The sequence below is a fragment of the Protopterus annectens genome, chromosome 4.part0 (genome assembly GCF_019279795.1).
Source record: "Protopterus annectens isolate FY-2018-M chromosome 4.part0, PAN1.0, whole genome shotgun sequence".
NCBI lineage: Eukaryota > Metazoa > Chordata > Ceratodontiformes > Protopteridae > Protopterus > Protopterus annectens.
Genome location: NC_056733.1, coordinates 1689691106 through 1689710283, shown reverse-complemented (window position 1 = coordinate 1689710283; position 19178 = coordinate 1689691106).

The following is a 19178-nucleotide window of genomic DNA, read 5'->3' as shown; positions in this document are numbered from 1 at the left end:
ACAGTGTCCATTTGTTAAGGTGGCAACTGTAGGAATACTGGCTGTTCCATATGGTGTGCACCCTTTAAATATGTATCTTCCTTTATATATATATCTGTGTGTATGTGTAGTTACATATGTATATATATATATATATATATATATATATATATATATATATATATATATATATATAAATGTGTGTGTGTGTGTGTGTGTGTGTGTGTGTATATGTATCATAGGAATATTTATTGCTTCATCATTGTACATTCCCTATGGTAGCCAGACTGTACTGCATGATATGTTATTGATACCAGCTTGACATCACACAGGTGGGATGGATTACTGTTAACATCTTGTGCCCATATTGTGTCGGGTACTGGTTATGGAACTTGCAACAGTTGGTATTGTATTGCAGGGCAGACCTATTTGGCTGTGGGGGGGGGTAATATCAATACGTACAAGACGTATGTTGCTTGGGCCCCCTCACCCCATTAGCGATGCCCGTGGTTATAAATGTATTTGTTATGTTCTCTTTTATATCTATAGCTATATACCTGTATATACATATATGGATAAATACATTACATATATATATATATATATATATATATATATATATATATATATATATATATATATATATATATATATATATATATATATATATATATGTATATACACATATATATATATATATATATATATATATATATATATATAAATATACACACTCACGTATATATTGCTACATAACATATATATATATATATATATATATAGATATATATATATATAAGTGTTATGATGGTAAGTATATAGATATATATATATATCTACATGTATATATACATAGGCGATCTAGACATTTCAATGGAAGCACATTTCCGGCCTTAAACTCAAATTATGTGTCATTTTTCACTGAAAGCCCACTCCACTTAAAACACACCGAAACACATTTCATACCCCAGTGCTGTAGATGGTCTTGTCCCTACCTCCTATATATATGCGACTCCTGGAGCACATATAGGTAATTTATATATATATATATATATATAAAAACTATAGATGTATGCATATGTATATATACACAATACACATATATATATATATATATATATATATATATATATATATATATATATATATATATATATCTGTATATATATATATAAATATATATATATATATATATATATATATATATATATATATATATATATATATACTAAGAAATGAACTTCGTGACAATAAAAGCATTCAAAAAAATAGTAAATCACACCAACAACTCTAGTAGAACTTTAGCGCTTTCGTCTTATTTATTATCAAGACTTCTTCAGAAAGACATGTTTCATAAGTATGAGCAACCATTTTCACGTCCTTTATATACATTAGTTCTAGCAGGCCATTTAAATTAACAACCGTTCCTTTCCAATAGTAAAGTGTGAACAAGCAGGGTGCTGTGTGCATTTTCATTAACATTACAATCGCAGTTACATAAGGTAAATTAGTCAGACAGTAATAGCCTTGTGGTGCCGTTTGCATACTAAAAGGGATTGTGTGCAAAAAAGGGGATTGTGTGCAAAAAGATATTGTGTGCAAAAAGGGACTGTGTGCAAAAAGGGATTGTGTGCAAAAAAAAAAAATTTATGGGGGAACCGGGAAGGATGACAGTCATGCTGTGATGATTCTAATATAAACACGTAACTTATGAGTCTTTGCCTCCAAAGGTAAGTAAAGAAGGGAACGGAGGAAGGTGGAGGAGTCAGGTAGATAGTCCTACTACACTTTGGTATCGGTATATGTGTAGAGAAATGTGTGGGTATGCCACCTGATGGGGGAGTGGGAGGATTGCTCATACTTATGAAACATGTCTTTCTGATGAAGTCTTGATAATAAATAAGACGAAAGCGCTAAAGTTCTACAAGAGTTGTTGGTGTGATTTACTATTTTTTTGAATGCTTTTATTGTCACTAAGTTCATTTCTTAGTTAAAATTTCTTCTCTTCGTTCAATTTTTTTGAGTGCGGTTGATTTTAGATATATATATATATTTATATATCTCTTTAGATAGAAATATATATACACAGACATGTGCTATTGTAACCTGATTGTAATTTTGTTGCTGACTGTAATGGGACATTGTTACATTTTATTCACTGAGGAGCTTTTCTCCCCGGGTCTCTTCCAAAATGAGCCAAATGCTCAATCAGACAAACACTGTTAACACATGTAAAATAAATAAATACATAAATAAATATACACATCTCCATGCTTAAATACATTTTCTGTATTGTTAAATGACTGTGCTGGATGATATGTTTGTGAAAACATCAGGGTTATGTATACTTAACATGGCTTAGTGGTACATCACTTTGGCTAATGTTTTCAGTGTTCTGGGCTCAAGCCTTGCAGAGGGTGTTTATTTTGTTGCTGGACAAAACAAGGGTCACTGATTATAAAGTGATTAAGGCACTTTTAAGCAGTTGTAGGCAGTTTTGTGTGGGTTTGCACAGAGGTAAGCACTGCTAACTTCCGGATACTGTTTCTTATACTCAGCTTCTAAATTGCTTAACTTGTGTAAGTATTGCTTACCCACATGTAAACAGGCTTAAATCTGCTTATTGCTGCTTAAAAGTTGCTTACTCCTGCTAACCCGCCCCGTGCTAATTTCTTTAAAAGAAATAAAAAAGGGTTCATAGGAAAGTGGTGAAAAAGGAGCACAAAGAGGGAAAGACAGTAGGGAAAATAGTTAGGGATGTGCAGGAAGGATGTAGGGAAGGTCCATAGCTGCCCATTTCTTCTTTAGCAACAGCTGTGCATGTACATTGAATTTGGAGATAGATTTGGATACTCATACCCCTGAGGGAGGGGTGAGGACAACAATAATAGGTTGTTAAGCCAGTTAGACCAGATTACATGTGTCCAGTGGACACGTGTGCAAAATGGACAGCTATGTATTGGGCGAGATTTTTTTTTTTGGGAACAGAGTGCCCTTTTTTTTTCAAATGAGAGTGGGATGTTGGGGAGGGATAGCAGGTGTATTTGGGGAGGTAGGTTGGGTAGTTTAACAGACAAGACAAACAAGATGCATACAGGGGCAGTATATGACACATGTGGGGGGATAAACACGTTGACAGGGAGTGGTGTTGGGAAATTGGAAGCCCATGAGCCCCCTAGTGGGAACAGTGGGACTGAGGTCTCCACCTATGGGCAGTCACCACTGCACTTTCACAGCCCCGAAGGTGGCTGTGTTGGGGGCTGAGTAGGAGGCCAGGCTGACCCTCTAGTTGCAACACACAGCCCTTAAGTTGGCATAGCAGATCTCTGACCTCTCTGCTGAGCAAGCTACGCACCACGACCCAGACCTGGTGATGGTTGACACATTTCTGTCCATGCCCGCTCCCAGGGGGGGGGGGTGAGCCCCATCCCCTGAGGTGGTTCCACCCGAAGGTGCTGCAGGACCAACAGACAAGGAGGTCCCGGGCTGGGCCCCAGACGTGCTTGTGCCTGGTGCCATGGCCAGCTGAGGTGGGACAGGTGGGACTGCTGGGAACGGCCTTTGCAAACATGCTATGATGTTTAAATTTTATCAACCTATGTGGGTTAGTAATAGTCAACACATTCCAGGATTAGGTATAACAGCATGATCAGATATTCCCATTAACCCAAACACCAGATATGAAACAGTTGCATAGCAAACGGAACACATGCATATATGGGACCACAGTGGTCATTACAACAGCATGCAGGTACATTGATGGCAGCATGCCACCAATGTGTGAGTATTTCAACATACCACATGCATAGAAACGCGTTCAAATAATTATCAAACAATAGGACATATGCCCCAAAAGTAGAGTTAATTCAGCACATACCAATGAGTTGTGTTTTTAGTTTATTGTTGCAGATATGGTGGAGGGAAAGATGTCAAAATAACAACTAGTATATTCCTGTAGTTTGCATTACTTTCTTCATCAGTGCTGTGATCTGTTCCTTTCAAGTATTAGTACACTGCCCTATTGCCTTAGTTTGGACAGTGGTATGACTGTTGACAACTATATACATGAACTGGTTTTACCTGCAGTATACCTGTAGAGGTATTGTTTGTTCACACTACCTAACTGTTTCTACACATACTCCCATATTCCAGAGTGATGTTATGCACATACCTGTCCATCTCTTTTTGCACACACTCTGGGCATCTCTTCACCACATGCAGGTGAACTGGGACATATGTTGACTATTGCCCTTAAACCTTTAGTGATTTTTACAATGATAGGTTTGTTTTATTTGACATTTTCCAAATATGTACAGGTCTGACAGTCAGTTATATGACATAAAATGCTGCCTACATGGTAGAAATTAGCACACTGATATGGCAGGGGGCAGAGTAACACCAGCAGATATGGGCCAAATAACTGGACATTCTGGACATTTCTGTACACTTGTGGGGTATGATTCTGCATACAGCTTGCTACCATTCCCAGGATTTGAACCATGGTTGTGTCTGATAAAAATAAAACACTGTCCATCACAGTTGAGTGTGCTATATAGGTATTGCTGTGTATCTCTTGTCTGATTTCTATCTATAATTCTCCTGTGGTTTTACATTCTGACCTTGTAATTACAACACTCTTATACAGGATTTCCTAGACAGTTGTATTATGTAACACAGTGTGGGTGACAGTTATGAGTAATACCTTATTATTCTGGGCAACTGCAGCACTAACAATGCCATACAATATTAGAGTAAACAGTACCAGTACAGGATATCAATCTTTTATTTATAGGCACAGTGTTCGTACCTGACAGACTTGTGGGAGCAATGTTTGTTAGCACTACCTGCATGTTGCCACACAAATTACCTGTTTCCACATTAGTATTATGCACATATGTCTCACTCTGTTACTGTACACACTCTGGTCACAGCTTGACATCATGGGGGTGGAGATGGGACATACTTGGCTACTTACTTTCATAACATTTTGGGGGGGTTGCTAGAGTGACAGGTTTGTTGTAATAAATGTCTGACAATCAGTTGTATGTCCTGTTTGCTGCCTAAATGTCTGGGATCATCCCACTGATTTGCCAGGGGTATAGGGTGACAGGCAGCAGTCATGGGCCAATTTACTGGACATTCTGGACATTTCTGTACACTTGTGGGGTATGATTCTGCATACAGCCTACTACCACTCCCAAGATTCGAACCATGGCTGTGTGTGCAAAAAATACAACAATTCACATCGCAGTTGAATGTGCTATTTGGATTTTGTTGTCTGTCTTTTCAGTGTTTTCTATCTAAGTCTCTCTCTGTTGTACTATTTGACCTCTTGGGATTACAACAGTCATATACAGACATTCCTACACAATTTATTTATGTAGCACAGTGTGGGTAACATTGCTTACTGCAACAGTACTGTTAAATGATTGCAACTCTACATTACCATATGATACCAGAGTGAACACATGCATTCCAGCAGTTAGACCTTAATTGTCAGGCTATTATGCTTTTATTTACATACAAACTATATAAGACTCATCCTGCCCTATTCTCTGGTGCATGCAATACATGCCATAAACTATACACGTTTTATACAGACAATTAACTTACTACTACTTTTAAATTTATTTCCTATGACAGTACATGCAAGAGTATTACTAACGTGCCTCGTGTCGCAACCACTGCAGTCTACATCCATGGGCTTTCTGGTTTGCAGCCCACTCACCTGCCATTGTGAAAGACATAAGAGGAATATTTAGCCATACCTATCCATAATATACATGAGCTGGCAATTATTAAACAAGTAGTGGACTGATACTTACACATGGCTGGGACATCCCCTGTCCTCCTAGCCTCTTGGATCCACTGATCCAAGAGATTCCCCTTTCTCCACTTCAGGTCAGCATAGTCATACCTGACCTGCTTACCAGTTCGGAGTATGCCACTGGCACTAGTGAGGTCACGGGTGAGATGGTCCCAGGCTTCCGCTTTGTATTGGGAACCCTGGTACTGGCCCTGCAGCAGTCTCTGGTTATGGTCTTTCACAAGGAGTCCTGCCATGACTCTGGACTCCTGGATGCCCCAGCACTGCACCCAAAAGCATACACCCTCTCCCATTCCAGACATAGTACCCACAAGGGGAAGCTACAACCAGGTATGAGATGTATTCAAACCTGTTGGGTATAAATAGGTCTGGTTTTCCACACATTGCCATGATTGGATGGTTTTGAAAATGCAAAGCTATGGGCAAACCTGCTTACCTAAGGTTAGCATTGCTTAAAGGGGTATACCAATGGGCAGACTGAGTTAGCTGGCCTACAAATTGCTTACACCTACTAAGCTGGGGTGTGCAATGCTTAGCGTTCCTTAATATTTAATTTGCATTATATTTGCATTGTGGCATTTATTTATTATTCATTACATGTTATATATGTGTTTGGTATCCATGATTCATGTGTACGTACACTGTATGGAGTCCTTGTGTTTATTAGTGGATTTCAACACTTTATTACAATGACACCTCACATCTGGGCGTAATGCAGTACTCCAGTTTACAAATTTATGTCCTGTAGTAGGTTATACAATATAAAACTGTATATAGATTCCTTTCACATGTTTAGTAATACCGCAGTTGTATGTAATGCTGTGATGGCTTAGTGGGTAACTACTGTGACTATAGTATACAAGGTCCTGGGTTCAAGACCTGCAAAGGCTGTTTGTTTTGTTTCTGGCCAGAACAGTGGCTGATGCATATAGAGTGATTAAGGCACTTTTAAACAATTGTAAGCGGGTTTGCGTGGGTTTGCATGATGGTAAGCAATGCTAACCTCCAGTTAAATATGCTTACAGAGTGTTAGTTTCAATATTGCTTAACCTGTGTGCGCATTGCTTACTCCCATGCAAACAGGCTTAAACCCACTTACTACTGCTTAAATATGCTTACTCTTGCTTACTACTGGATACTCCTGCTTACCACTGCACTAATTTAGACAGTAAGGTCTAATGGTTCTTGGGAAGCTGCTTGATTTGGAAACTGTATGGCTTTATCATTCATTGATCCGCGGTGGTGGTGCTGCGATAGCGTTGTTGCCTCACAGTAAGACGCTGACCGGTTCGACTCTCAGCTAGAGCGTCTTCTGCATGGAGACATGCGTGAATGGGTGTACCTTCGTTGAATGTTGTGCGTTAGGGCTGGCAACTCAGTACATAAAAATCAACTGCCAATCATTAGCGGACCGGAGTTCCGCTGTGGTGACCCCTAACTGGGAAAAGCTGAAAGACACAACAACATGGCTTTATCATTCATTACACATTTTATCTTCCATTTGTATACCTGATTCGTGTGTACATATACTGTATGGGGCACCTGTGATTATCTATGGACTTTACAACATTATGACAATGACACCTCACATCTGCATTTAATGCAGTACTCCAGTTCACAAATATATAGTTATGTCATAAGTTATTCAACAAAATCAATTGATCATAAAGTGATTTGACATTTATTTTGTTTTACATTTGTTAACCGGGGGTGTCTGACTGAGCCAAAAAGGCCCTTTTTCAACAGAGGTCTGGGGAGAAAAGCTCCACAAAGAAAAATTACAGACACATTTAGTTATTTAGACATGATCAGTATACACACAAATTACAAGAGACATGTTTTTACAGTGGTATGCGGCACATAAACAGTTACAGTGGAGAGAACAAACAAAAAAATATTAATTTTAAAAATAAAGGTAATTAATAGATTTGTGGTGTACAGCTGAAATTTGGAACATAGGTAGACTACATACATAGTACACAGGTACAGTACATGCATTGTAGATTAGCCAGTGTTTGTGAGTAAGACTGAAAACTATTATCAAGTGCTTTAGATTTAGTATGTATATGTTATCCGCTTTCACTAGCCTGGGGAGCAATCATGGCACTGCCAACTTTGCTTGAGATGTTGCCTGATGAGGTCTTTAAAGGAGGCTTTGGATGATGTGTTTTGAATTCTAGTAGGGACAGAGTTCCATTTTTTAGCCACTGAACTACTATATAGTGCATCTCCAAAGCTATTGTAGCTGTTGGTGACTTCTAGTAGTAGTTTGCTTATGATCTAAGAGGTCTTTTGGCTGAGTGATGTTGTACTAGTTTTTTGAGGGCAGGACACTTACTGATATATAGAATGACAGAGGCAGAGCTTTTTGTAGGTTAGGAGGTCGGGCAGTTCAAGCCAGTGGAGCTGTTTCAAAGCAGTACAGTGATGAGTTCTGTATGAGCAATTTGCAGCAAAGCGGGCAATTCTGTTATAGCAGGCTTCCATTTTGCTTAGTTCAGTTTTGTTGAGATTAGTCATAATGGGAGATGCATAGAGTAGGGTGGATAGAAGTTGGGAGTGAGCAATGGCTGATCTTGTGTTGTTGGTAAGAAATGTAGAGTGACCCCAATTTGGCATGTACATTTTTAATAATTAAGTTGAGATAATATCAAATTTAGGTGGGAGTCTATGGTTATTCCCAATAGCTTAGCCTGTGCCACTGGAGCAATTGGAGTAGCATTTGTGGAGTAGATAATGAATTGACTGTTATCAATGTTTTTGTTAGAACTGGTTATAATCATAAGGTGAGTTTTCTTTGGATTGAGGATAAGTTGAGCTTTGGTAAGGTAGTTTTCAACATCAGAGAATGCTAGTTGAGTTGTTTGCAGGACGGTGGGAATGTTTTGTGCAGCACAGATTAAGGTAGTGTCATCTGCATACTGAATTATAGATGCATGCTGTGTGGAGGTATGGAGGTCATTTGTGAAGACTGTGAGTAGTAGTGGTCCTAAGATAGAACCCTGTGGGACTCCTATAGTTATGGGTAGCTGAGGAGAGAGATAATTTTCCCATTTCACAGCTTGCTACCTGTCAGTTAAGTAGCTTTGGAACCAGGTAAGAGTGGAATTTGATAAATGATATTGATTTAGTTTGTTTAGCAGGATTTGGTGTGAGACTGTGTCAAATGCTTTGGACATATAAAAAAAAAAAGAGTTGACACTTGTAGGCCTTCATTTTTGAGACGGTTTACTGTGCCTGTAAAGAAGAGGAGGGCTGTAATGGTACTATGGGCAGTTCTAAAACCATGCTGAGTAGGTGACAGGATGTTGCTGTCTAGGAGATGGTTTAGCATCTGGGTATGGATGCATTTTTCTAGGATTTTGGCCAGGGAGGAGAGTAAAGCAATGGGTCTGTAGTTATTAAGTTCAGTGGAGGTAACGCCTTTATGTGTGGATGTAACATAGGATATTTTCCAGAGTTTGGGCACATAGTTTTCAACAATTGATCTGTTTATGAGAGTGGAGACTGGGATAGCAATAGCATCTGCTGTGAGTTTCAAGAGATAGCTGGGGAGTAGGTCGGCTGCTGTTGATGATGTTTTTAGTTTGGAGAGCATGCTTTTGATTGAAGTTGTGGAAACTGTTTTGAGTGTAAAACTTGTATTAGTGTTATTTGTGTTGGGGGGGATAGTGAGGAAGGAACTATCCTGTGATACTAAGGATAGAATTGAGTTCACAAAGTGGGAGTTGAATTGTGTTTCGATGGGAACTTTAATGTCAGGTGTGGTTGGTTTGGGGGTAGCCTTTTGGGTGGATTTTAGTAGCTGGTTTACATTTTTCCAAAATTTTTGCGGGTTGTGTTGGTATTTAGTTTGTAATGTTGTGTAGTAGGATTTTTTGTCCAGCCTAATGCATTTTTTTGCACGGCTACGCAGTTCTTGGTATTTAGTTAGGCTTTGTGTTTCTTTGTTTTTTGATAGTAAAGCCAGGCAGTGTCTCTGGACTTGAGGATTTGTTTGGTTTCTTTACTGAGCCATGGGTTTGTAGAGGATATAACCTTGATATTGTGCAATGGAGTGACAGTGTCTAGGTGTTGTAGAAATATTTTGTTGAAATATGCTACATCCTGATCAAGTGGAAGGGTTTTTATGGGGGTCCAGTCACAGTTACAGAGTAAAGTGTTGAGGACCTCAGGAGATAATTTTTTTTTGTTTCTAGTGGATGTATAGTTAGTGGTTTTGCATATGCTTGTTCTACTATGTATAAAGCATATTATGTTGTGGTCACTTAAGGTGTCTGGGAGACTGCCTGTGTGAGTGTACAATGTGGGGTTGTTAGTTAGGACCCAGTCAAGGATGGATTCCCTTTTAGATTTTTTATCACATCTAGTTGGAATTTAGACTAGCTGCTGGTACACATGGAGATTTATTAGATTACGTGGTGATTCTGATATACAGGTGAACCAATCTAGGTTGAAGTCCCCCAGAATAAGGGTTTCTTGTGAGTATGTGGAAGAACACCAGCATAAGAAGTCTTCAAGGCTAGCAGGTGTATTACCAGGTGGAATATAGATAACAATTATGGTGATAACCTTTTTAGGGTGAAGTTGAAGTTGTGAGATAAGTATGTCCAAATTATTGGGGGAGGGGTAGGAGTTTGGTAATTGATAGACAGTTAAATTGGACTTGTACAGTAAGGCAGTTCCACCAACTTTACGAAGTGGTCTGTCTTGTCTAATGATATTGTAGCTGGTAGGGAGAACTTCTGAGTTAGCTATGTTTTTATTTAGCCAGGTTTCTGTTAAAGCAACTATGTCTGGGGAGTAGTGTGCTATTGTGGCCTGGAGTTCAGGTATTTTATTTTTGATACTTCTAATATTAATATTTAGCATTAAAGATGGTTGGTTTTGCTGCTGTTGTTGATTTGCCCAGGGATGAAGAAAGTGGGGGTGTTATGTTCTGACTTTTGTGTTGGAGCAGTTTATGCTGGACAGGATGGATTTGGGCCTGGGTTGGGGTGGATATCCTCACTTATGGTGAGCCTGGAGTTAAAATGGTTTTACAGATGTTGGAGTTTGGTGAGGAGTGTGAGAAAGTATTGTGTTTTTTTGGAGTAGGAATGAGAGCATATGTGTTTAGTTCTGAATTGGTCCGTATGTAGTTCTTGAATAACTGTGGGCAGATATTATTATAATGTGTGGTGTCTGTATACGAGAGTGCATAATGTAGTGTTGTGCTACTAAGTTTAGGGATATTGCTAGAGGGATAACTTGTGGTGTTGTAAAGAATTATGAGAAGACAGACTAGACTTAGTTGTGTAATAGTCATGGTTATAAAGTTTAAGTTGTTTCTAGGTGGGGGGGGTCTGAATAGGAATTATAGGGTTGCACTATATGTGGATGGGGAAGTAGTGTGGGTGATGTAAAAAATGCCTAGTGGGAATAAGAGTGATTGGGAGTATTTTGTGTGGAGCAAGTTGGTGTGGTATAATGTGATATGACTTGAGGAGCTGTGATTGGTGGAGGTGATGTGAGGGTGAGCTGAGGGTGTGGCTGTGATTACTATAAATGTAGAGGTAGTGGGGGTGGGAGGGAATAGGAGGCAGGGCAGGGGAGCGGAGAGAGCCCGAGCATTAGCGAGGGCGAACGGAGCTGGAAAGAACCAACCAAGACAAGAGAAAAAAGTAAGTATTACATTACAAATCTGAACACTTTAAACAAATTCCTGAGGTCTAATGGCTTACCGGCAAGTAGAATGTAATTTCTGAAGAGCACTTGTGTCCTGGTGGGAGACTAAAAATTTAAAGATGGCTCCTTGCTCAGCAGGATTCTAATATAGACTTTATATTGGGGGAGGGAGATAGCACAAGGGGTGTAAACCAGGTGAAATGCAAAGAAACCAGAGAGGCAATCAGTGGAAATCAGTGAAGGCCTCAGAGGGGGTAAGTAATAATTCAAACTACCTTTAAAGTGAAGGAGAGAAGAGACAGCAAAGTTTATTAAGGTTGAGAGTGTGTCTTCACATTGACTTGCTGATGAGTAACTAGTTTGTGCACAGATTAGGGTAGGGAGATACATTAGCAATGAAGGGGAATGTATAGAGATGCAAATAAACAGGTGGGCCTCCAAGTGATACAAACTAATGCAGAAAGCACTGAGAGGGCTGCTTGATGGTTAATTTAGTCACAGGGATGTCAATTAAATGTATACTGTCTATTGGACAGTTAGGATTACTGTACTAGTGGGGGTGGGGGTGGGGAGGACACAAGGCTACAATACTCAGTTTTATTAGCAAGCTGAGAACTACTAAGAAATACTGCTAATGTAATAGCTTCACTCTCATAAAACATACAAGTAGAATGCCTGGGTGGACTGACCCTGTTCTTGAGGCTCAAAATGTATATCCTTGTTTAGTTTGCAGTACTGATTCCTTCTTATACTGTATGGGTGGAGTGGTAGCCGCAGACTGCAGATTTGATTGAGTGTGCTCTGAAGAGAGAGAGAAAAAAAAGAGAGGATGGAGCTAGCAGAAGGAGACAAAGACAGGTCAAAGGAAGTAATGAAGAGATAGGAGGGTGTAAAATATACAAGTCTGAGGACTGTGTGGATAAAGCAGGAGAATAGATGCTACTGCTACAGTGTGAGAGTGCTTCAACAGTTACCACATCACAGTGCCATAACTTAGTTTGGAAAAAGGTTAATAAATCATGCACAATACATTTATCAGCCAATTATCATGTGCATACAAGGAAAATGAACACAACAGCACAGCTGAAGCAGTAGCAGAGACAACTGCAGTGCTAAATCAGTAAATACTGTTTCTAACTCCAAGACTAGGTCAATTAGATGTACATTACAGTTATAACAGCAGTTTTAGTAGCATAGAGACAATATAGCTGCAGTGGTAGTGTCAGTAAAAACACAATTCCTGAATGACAGAATCAACAAGTTAAATAAACAAATAAGCAGATCAGTAGTCAGGAATCAGAAAAATGAATACTAGTTGTATAGATCCAAATACACAAAAATAAAGTATTACTTTACAAATTTGAATACTTTAAACAAATTCCTGAGGTCTAATGGCTTACCAGCAAGCAGAATGTAATTGCTGAAGAGCACTTGTGTCCTGGTGGGAGACTAGAAATTTTAAGATGGCTCCATGCTCAGCAGGATTCTAATATAGACTTTGTATTGGGGGAGGGAGATAGCACAAGGGGTGTAAACCACGTGGAATGCAAAGAAACAAGAGAAGCAATCAGTGGAACTCAGTGAAGGCCTCAGAGGGGGTAAGTAATAATTCAAACTACCTGTAAAGTGAAGGAAAGAAGAGACAGCAACGTTTATTAAGGTTGGGAGTGTGTCTTCACATTGACTTGCTGATTAGTAACCAGTCTGTGCACAGATTAGAGTAGGGAGATACATTAGCAATGAAGGGGAATGTATAGAGATGCAAATAAACAGGTGGGTCTCTAAGTGATACAAACTAAGGCAGAAAGCACTGAGAGGGCTGCTTCATGGTTAATTTAGTCACAGGGATGTGAAATAAATGTATACTGTCTATTGGACAGTTAGGATTACTGTACTAGTGGGGGGTGGGGTGGGGAGGGCACAAGGCTACAACAGTCAGTATTATTAGCAAGCTGAGAACTACCAAGAAATACTGCTAATGTAATAGCGTCACTCTCATAAAACATACAAGTAGAATGCCTGGGTGGACTGACCCTGCTCTTGAGGCTCAAAATGTATATCCTTGTTTAGTTTGCAGTACTGATTCCTTCTTATACCGTATGGGTGGAGTAGTAGCCGCAGACTGTAGATTTGCTTGAGTGTGCTCCTGCTCCTGAAGCTCAAAATGTATATCCTTGTTTAGTTTGCAGTACTGATTCCTTCTTATACTGCATGGGTGGAGTGGTAGCCGCAGACTGCAGATTTGCTTGACTGTGCTCCTGCTCTTGAGGCTCAAAATGTATATCCTTATTTAGTTTTGCTGTACTGATTCCTTCTTATACTGTATGGGTGGAGTGATAGCCACAAACTGCAGATTTGCTTGAGTGTGCTCCTGCTATTGAGGCTCAAAATGCATATCCTTGTTTAGATTGTAGTACTGATTCCTTCTTATACTGTATGGGTGGAGTGGTAGCCACAGACTGCAGATTTGCTTGAGTGTGCTCGGCAAGCAGAATGTAATTGCTGAAGAGCACTTATGTCCTGGTGGGAGACTAGAAATTTAAATACATGGAAAATGGATTGTACTGGAGTGGAACTCGAACCGGGAATGACTGTTTGTAAGGCGAATTCTGTGCCCACTACACTATTGCTGTACTGCTTCATTTGCATATATCTTGCTTTTTATCCTATTGTGCCATTTAAGCTGCATTAACTGTAGCTAAGTGATGGGCAAACCCGCGCACCTACGGTTAAATTTAATTTGTTTTATAAAAAAAAAAAAAAAAAAACTTCTGTATATTTAATGTTTTAACTATTGCTCTTGTAAACTTGGGGGATGTTGGTGGGGTTATGCGAACACCTATGAGCATTCTTACTCATTCTTATTCATAGACTGCTGTTTTTTCAATGCAGGGGTGTGTATATTCTGAGAGCTCTGCTCTCAGACACACCCCCTGCACTTGTACATGTTCCGTGTCTATTTAGGAGCTCAAGCAGAGCGCCTTCATTAATATGTATGGCGCACTTCTGTCCTGCTCCTAAGCAGCTGCTTTCATACAGAACTAAGGTAGTCCTTCATGGAAGTATAGTGAATCTGGGGGATTATATATGTAAAATCTACCAATTAACTCTGGTCTCAAAACAATAGAATAGAAAGAATCTGCTGGTCCAGACATCACGGCTCCAAATTTGAGATCAAACAGTCAAACAATGCTTGACTTATCAGCTTTCTTCCAGCAGAGTGCACTGTTGTTACATTTTTGACATTCAACATTTAACACAATTTTCTTACATTTAAGAGCACAAGCCTGTGGCTTATATTAATATTTACAAATGACAGAATTATCTAAAAAATTCTATCTAGCTAGGCTGGCAACCTTCACATATTGCATATGAATTTTTTATGGCATCATTATTGGTTGTCCTTGACTGTTATATAATAAAAGGTTGCAAAGTCAATTTGGTGTGTCTTATGACACAGCTCAGTGGACCACGAAGACTTATAGTTGTAATGGCCCATTGTCCATGAGCACAAGTCATCATTCGGGAAGGTACAGGTGAACACTCCCTATTTAAGGGAGTGCTGCTGTTCCTGCCTGCAGAATGCATCAGCAGGCATGTCAACCCTCCCTCCCAACCCTCTATGCAAGGTCAGGAGGCAGCCTTACAGCTTCACCCTCATTGTGTCTCCCCTTGTTCTTGTTCAGTGGCCTCGGCTCTCCACGTCAGACCCAGATTTCACTAGTGGCCACATCAATGGGTATGTGACTTGTAAGAATGAGTTAAATGGGTTTGCCATCAGGTCCAAGGTAACTAGGAATACACACATAATTTTCTCTGAAGTGGCAGTCAGAACAGGTGGGTGTACACAAACCGACTTAAGGTGATGGTTTGATGGTCTTTGTTGATATGTTGCATATGAAGTTATGGAATCACTATTGACTGTCCTTTATTGCTATATAATAAAAGGTTGTACAGTCAATCTGGTGTGTTTTCTGACTTGGCTCAGTGGACAATGTTAATTGAGGTTTCCATTGCTGTACACGGAAATGTAATGCTGACTTGTCTTGTTGTGAACATATATTTATTCATTTATGTTTATATTTACCAACATAATCCACATATTCACTGTTTTCAAAATTGAGAAAATGATGAAGAACATATATTTAAAAAGTAACTGTGTGACGACAGAGCTAATGCATCCAATTTTGCCAATATCCCACTGATGATTATATACTGGGCTTAGAATATTGTATTGTCAACAAATAATTCTGCAAGTTAACAGCAAATGTGTATAGGTGTTTGTTCTATATTTAGGATCTTTTTTGGCAGAATCTTGATGGTCTGTAGGCTAAGAAGGTCTATAGTAGGAAAGAAACCCCAGAAAGAATGAAATATAGTCTGATGTGCACTTTGAAAAATTAAGCAACTAAAGTCCAACATACTTCTTTCTCCTTTCTTTTAACTCCTTCAAACTGAATATCAGATGCATAAGAAAACAATGCTGTTATTAGGTGAAAATTGGCTAACTACAGTGTCATTTAAGAAAGTGGTTCTAAATGCGATTTCTTAACAGAAGGACAATGTCAATTTCCTGAACAGTCATTTGTTTCTCAGCAGTTTAATTAATTAATGCCTGTGCCTCCTAAATTCAATTGGATAGATACTTTTTGGAGACACAGACTGAATCAAATGATATCTGGCAACAATCCTAAGAACAGCATGAAGTAATGTGAATGTAAATACAGATTTAAAGTAACACAACATGAGCTGTATCTAGCTAGATTATTCATGTAGTTACATATACCCAGTTTCTTTTTCTTTTAAAAATGCATCGTTAATCCACTCCTACACCACCACCAAGCATTGTTCAATAGTTTCCGTGTATCACAGTGGTCTTAAAGTTCTCTCCTGTACATTCACACTGCAGCTGCATTTCAAGTGTAAAATAATAAATGCAGATATACCAGACTGTAAAGGCAATCCCCCTAAGACTTTCAAAGCAGCAGTTTTGATAATTTTTTAATACTATGTTTAGATGTGTGACACCCACTAAGCACCTTTTTCTCAGTGGTGGCATGGGGCCCTTAGTCTTGTTAAATGACTTGATGTAAATAATACAGGGCTGGATTCACGATGGCTTGTACGGAGTCTAAGAGTAGCGTAAGACTCCATGCAGCCATCATGTCAGACGAGCGATCCAGGAACAGCCTGCAGGGGTGCGCAAGAGAGCTCCTAACACATCTCTTACATGGACAGGGCCAGGACATTACATTTAGATTCAGGAAACCCGAACCTGTCCGAGTAAGAGTAGTGTTATCTGCAGAAATGTACTCAGTTGACAACTGAGTACCATTCTGCAAATAGCAAAACGGAGCCGTGACAGCTCGAAATAAAGGTTGCATCCAGTAGAGGAAGCATGCCAATGGCCAAATATATGGCCATTGGCAATGTTTCCTGATGCAAAATGAAAAAAAAAAATGTATTTTTTTTGTCCGATTTCCGATGTTTAAGCATAGCGCAGCGTTGCACTAAAGGGCTGTGCTCTAAAAACCAGAAAACTAATAAAAAATCCACAAATGTGGTTTTGTAATTATGATAATGTACAATGCAAGGCAATGGTAGGCTGAAGACAACATGGCTACTGAGTAGAGGTTGCTAAGGGGGGAACCCAGTCTAAGAGATGTAACCAAGCATTAGTAGGCAATCCTATGCAAATGAGGGTGAGGATAGTGAATCCCAAGTCTACATAGCAAATGAGCACAGTCAGTGGAGTGTAAGACTAGGATAAGGGGAGTAACAGAGTAGGATATAGGTGACATTATGAGGGGGTATGTATGAAAGAAGCTAATCTCATTGGAGCAGAGTGGCATGTGTTAGCTGTCAGTTGCTCATCAGTGGAAGAGGTGTGTCAGTAGGTATCCTAGCTAAAGTCAAGAAATAGAAGGTGCACACTGTGTCCGCCCCCCTGAAGGAATGGAAAGGGAAAAGGAAGCACAACAAACAGTAGGAAGTTAATCAGGGAGAGTCAGCAGAGCTAGCAGGTGGAAATAATCAGAATCAGGCAATCACACAGGCAGTACACAAACCCAGCCCAGCCCAGCACTTAAAACTCTGAAAACAACAGCCCATTATGTTTCTGTCAAGAGACACTGCAACACTGGAGTTAACTAAGAGAAGTGAATACTTAAAAAGCTTAACTGACAAAAAAAATGTTAGTGGCTGCAGTTGCAAGCAGTGTCTGCTGTTATTAATATCAGTATTCATTGTGTAATACCCCACCTCTATACATGACGGCAATACTTTCTAGAGGGAGTAAGACTGACACAGCTAACATACATTGCACAATCATGAACTTGCATAGAACATATTTAAGAGCTATGGCATCTGCCCCACTCAGATATGCTAATGTTTGTAGTGCCCTGATACTGTGTGTGGTTTGTAAATTGCCTCTGTAATGTTATTGTTTGCTAGAATGACTGCTTCTCTTATCACTGTCATGTAATGCAATTCCACAACGCTGGGCTTTGTCTAATGGCCTTTCTATTATTCCTTTACATTCCTTCATTGTAAGGAATGATATATTTATTACAACATCAAATTATGTTATATATGCTGTGGCTTAGTAATAATTCATGCAATCTAGTGTGTCCAAGGTCTGGGGTTTGAGACTGACAGGGGTGTTTTATTTTGCAGATGAGCAGACTACAAGCCTTTTAGCTACAGGTAAAATGTTGAATAAATCAACTATGGTAGTGGAACTCAGTCAGCAACATTCTGAAAGGTTACACTGGGCATGCTCACACACATAGGCCATGTCAGAGTATAGCAATGGTCCATAACTATCAGGCAGTTACAGGTGTCAACCCAGGAACCACACACTATCCAGCAATCTGGCCTGTGCACACAGCTATATGACAATAGACACATATACAATATAGTCGAACCCTGTCATAATCACATCTTTGCTGCAGTTACCTAAGTTGTTCATAGAAAGTGGGGAAATGAAGACGATAAACACCTGCAAAGGGTATCATCAATAAACAGGTGTGAATCCTGAACATTATCATAGGTGCAGAGTCTGATCCTAAGCTATGTGCCCTAGGGCATGTACACACCTAGACAGAGTGTGTCTGGCATGTGCAACATGTCCAAGTTGAATACTGTACATGTGCAAAGTAGGTCACTCAAGATAGCCCATATATGTACAGTCCATTGTGCATCTGTGTAGCAGGGACACAGAAGATATCCCATGGCCAAACATACAATCGCCCATACACCTGTCCAGCTGACTCACACAGAGCTATTGGACACCTTCCAACACACATGGCTCATTCCTGCAATTACTGCAGACATTACCATGACCAGTCAGAAGATATCTGCAACCTACAAATGTGGCAGTTGAAAAGGAAGCACCCAGTAAAGCATATAGTGTGTCGTGTTAATTCCCGTCTTTGTAGTATCATAACATAGTTAGGTAGGGATTTGAAACCTGCAAACGCTGTGTGTGTGTGTATGGGGGGGGGGTTCTGTATGTGTGTCATATCCTTTGAGAGGAGTGGCCTTTTTGTAGACTGTAGACACAATGAAGGAGCTACATTCTTCTTTGGAAAGTCTGGTGATGTCAGCATCCCACAAGTATTGCAGGTGGAGACAAAAGCCCAATAAAGCATATAGCGTGCCGTGTTAATGCCTGTCTCTGTAGTTATCATAACATATGAGGGTT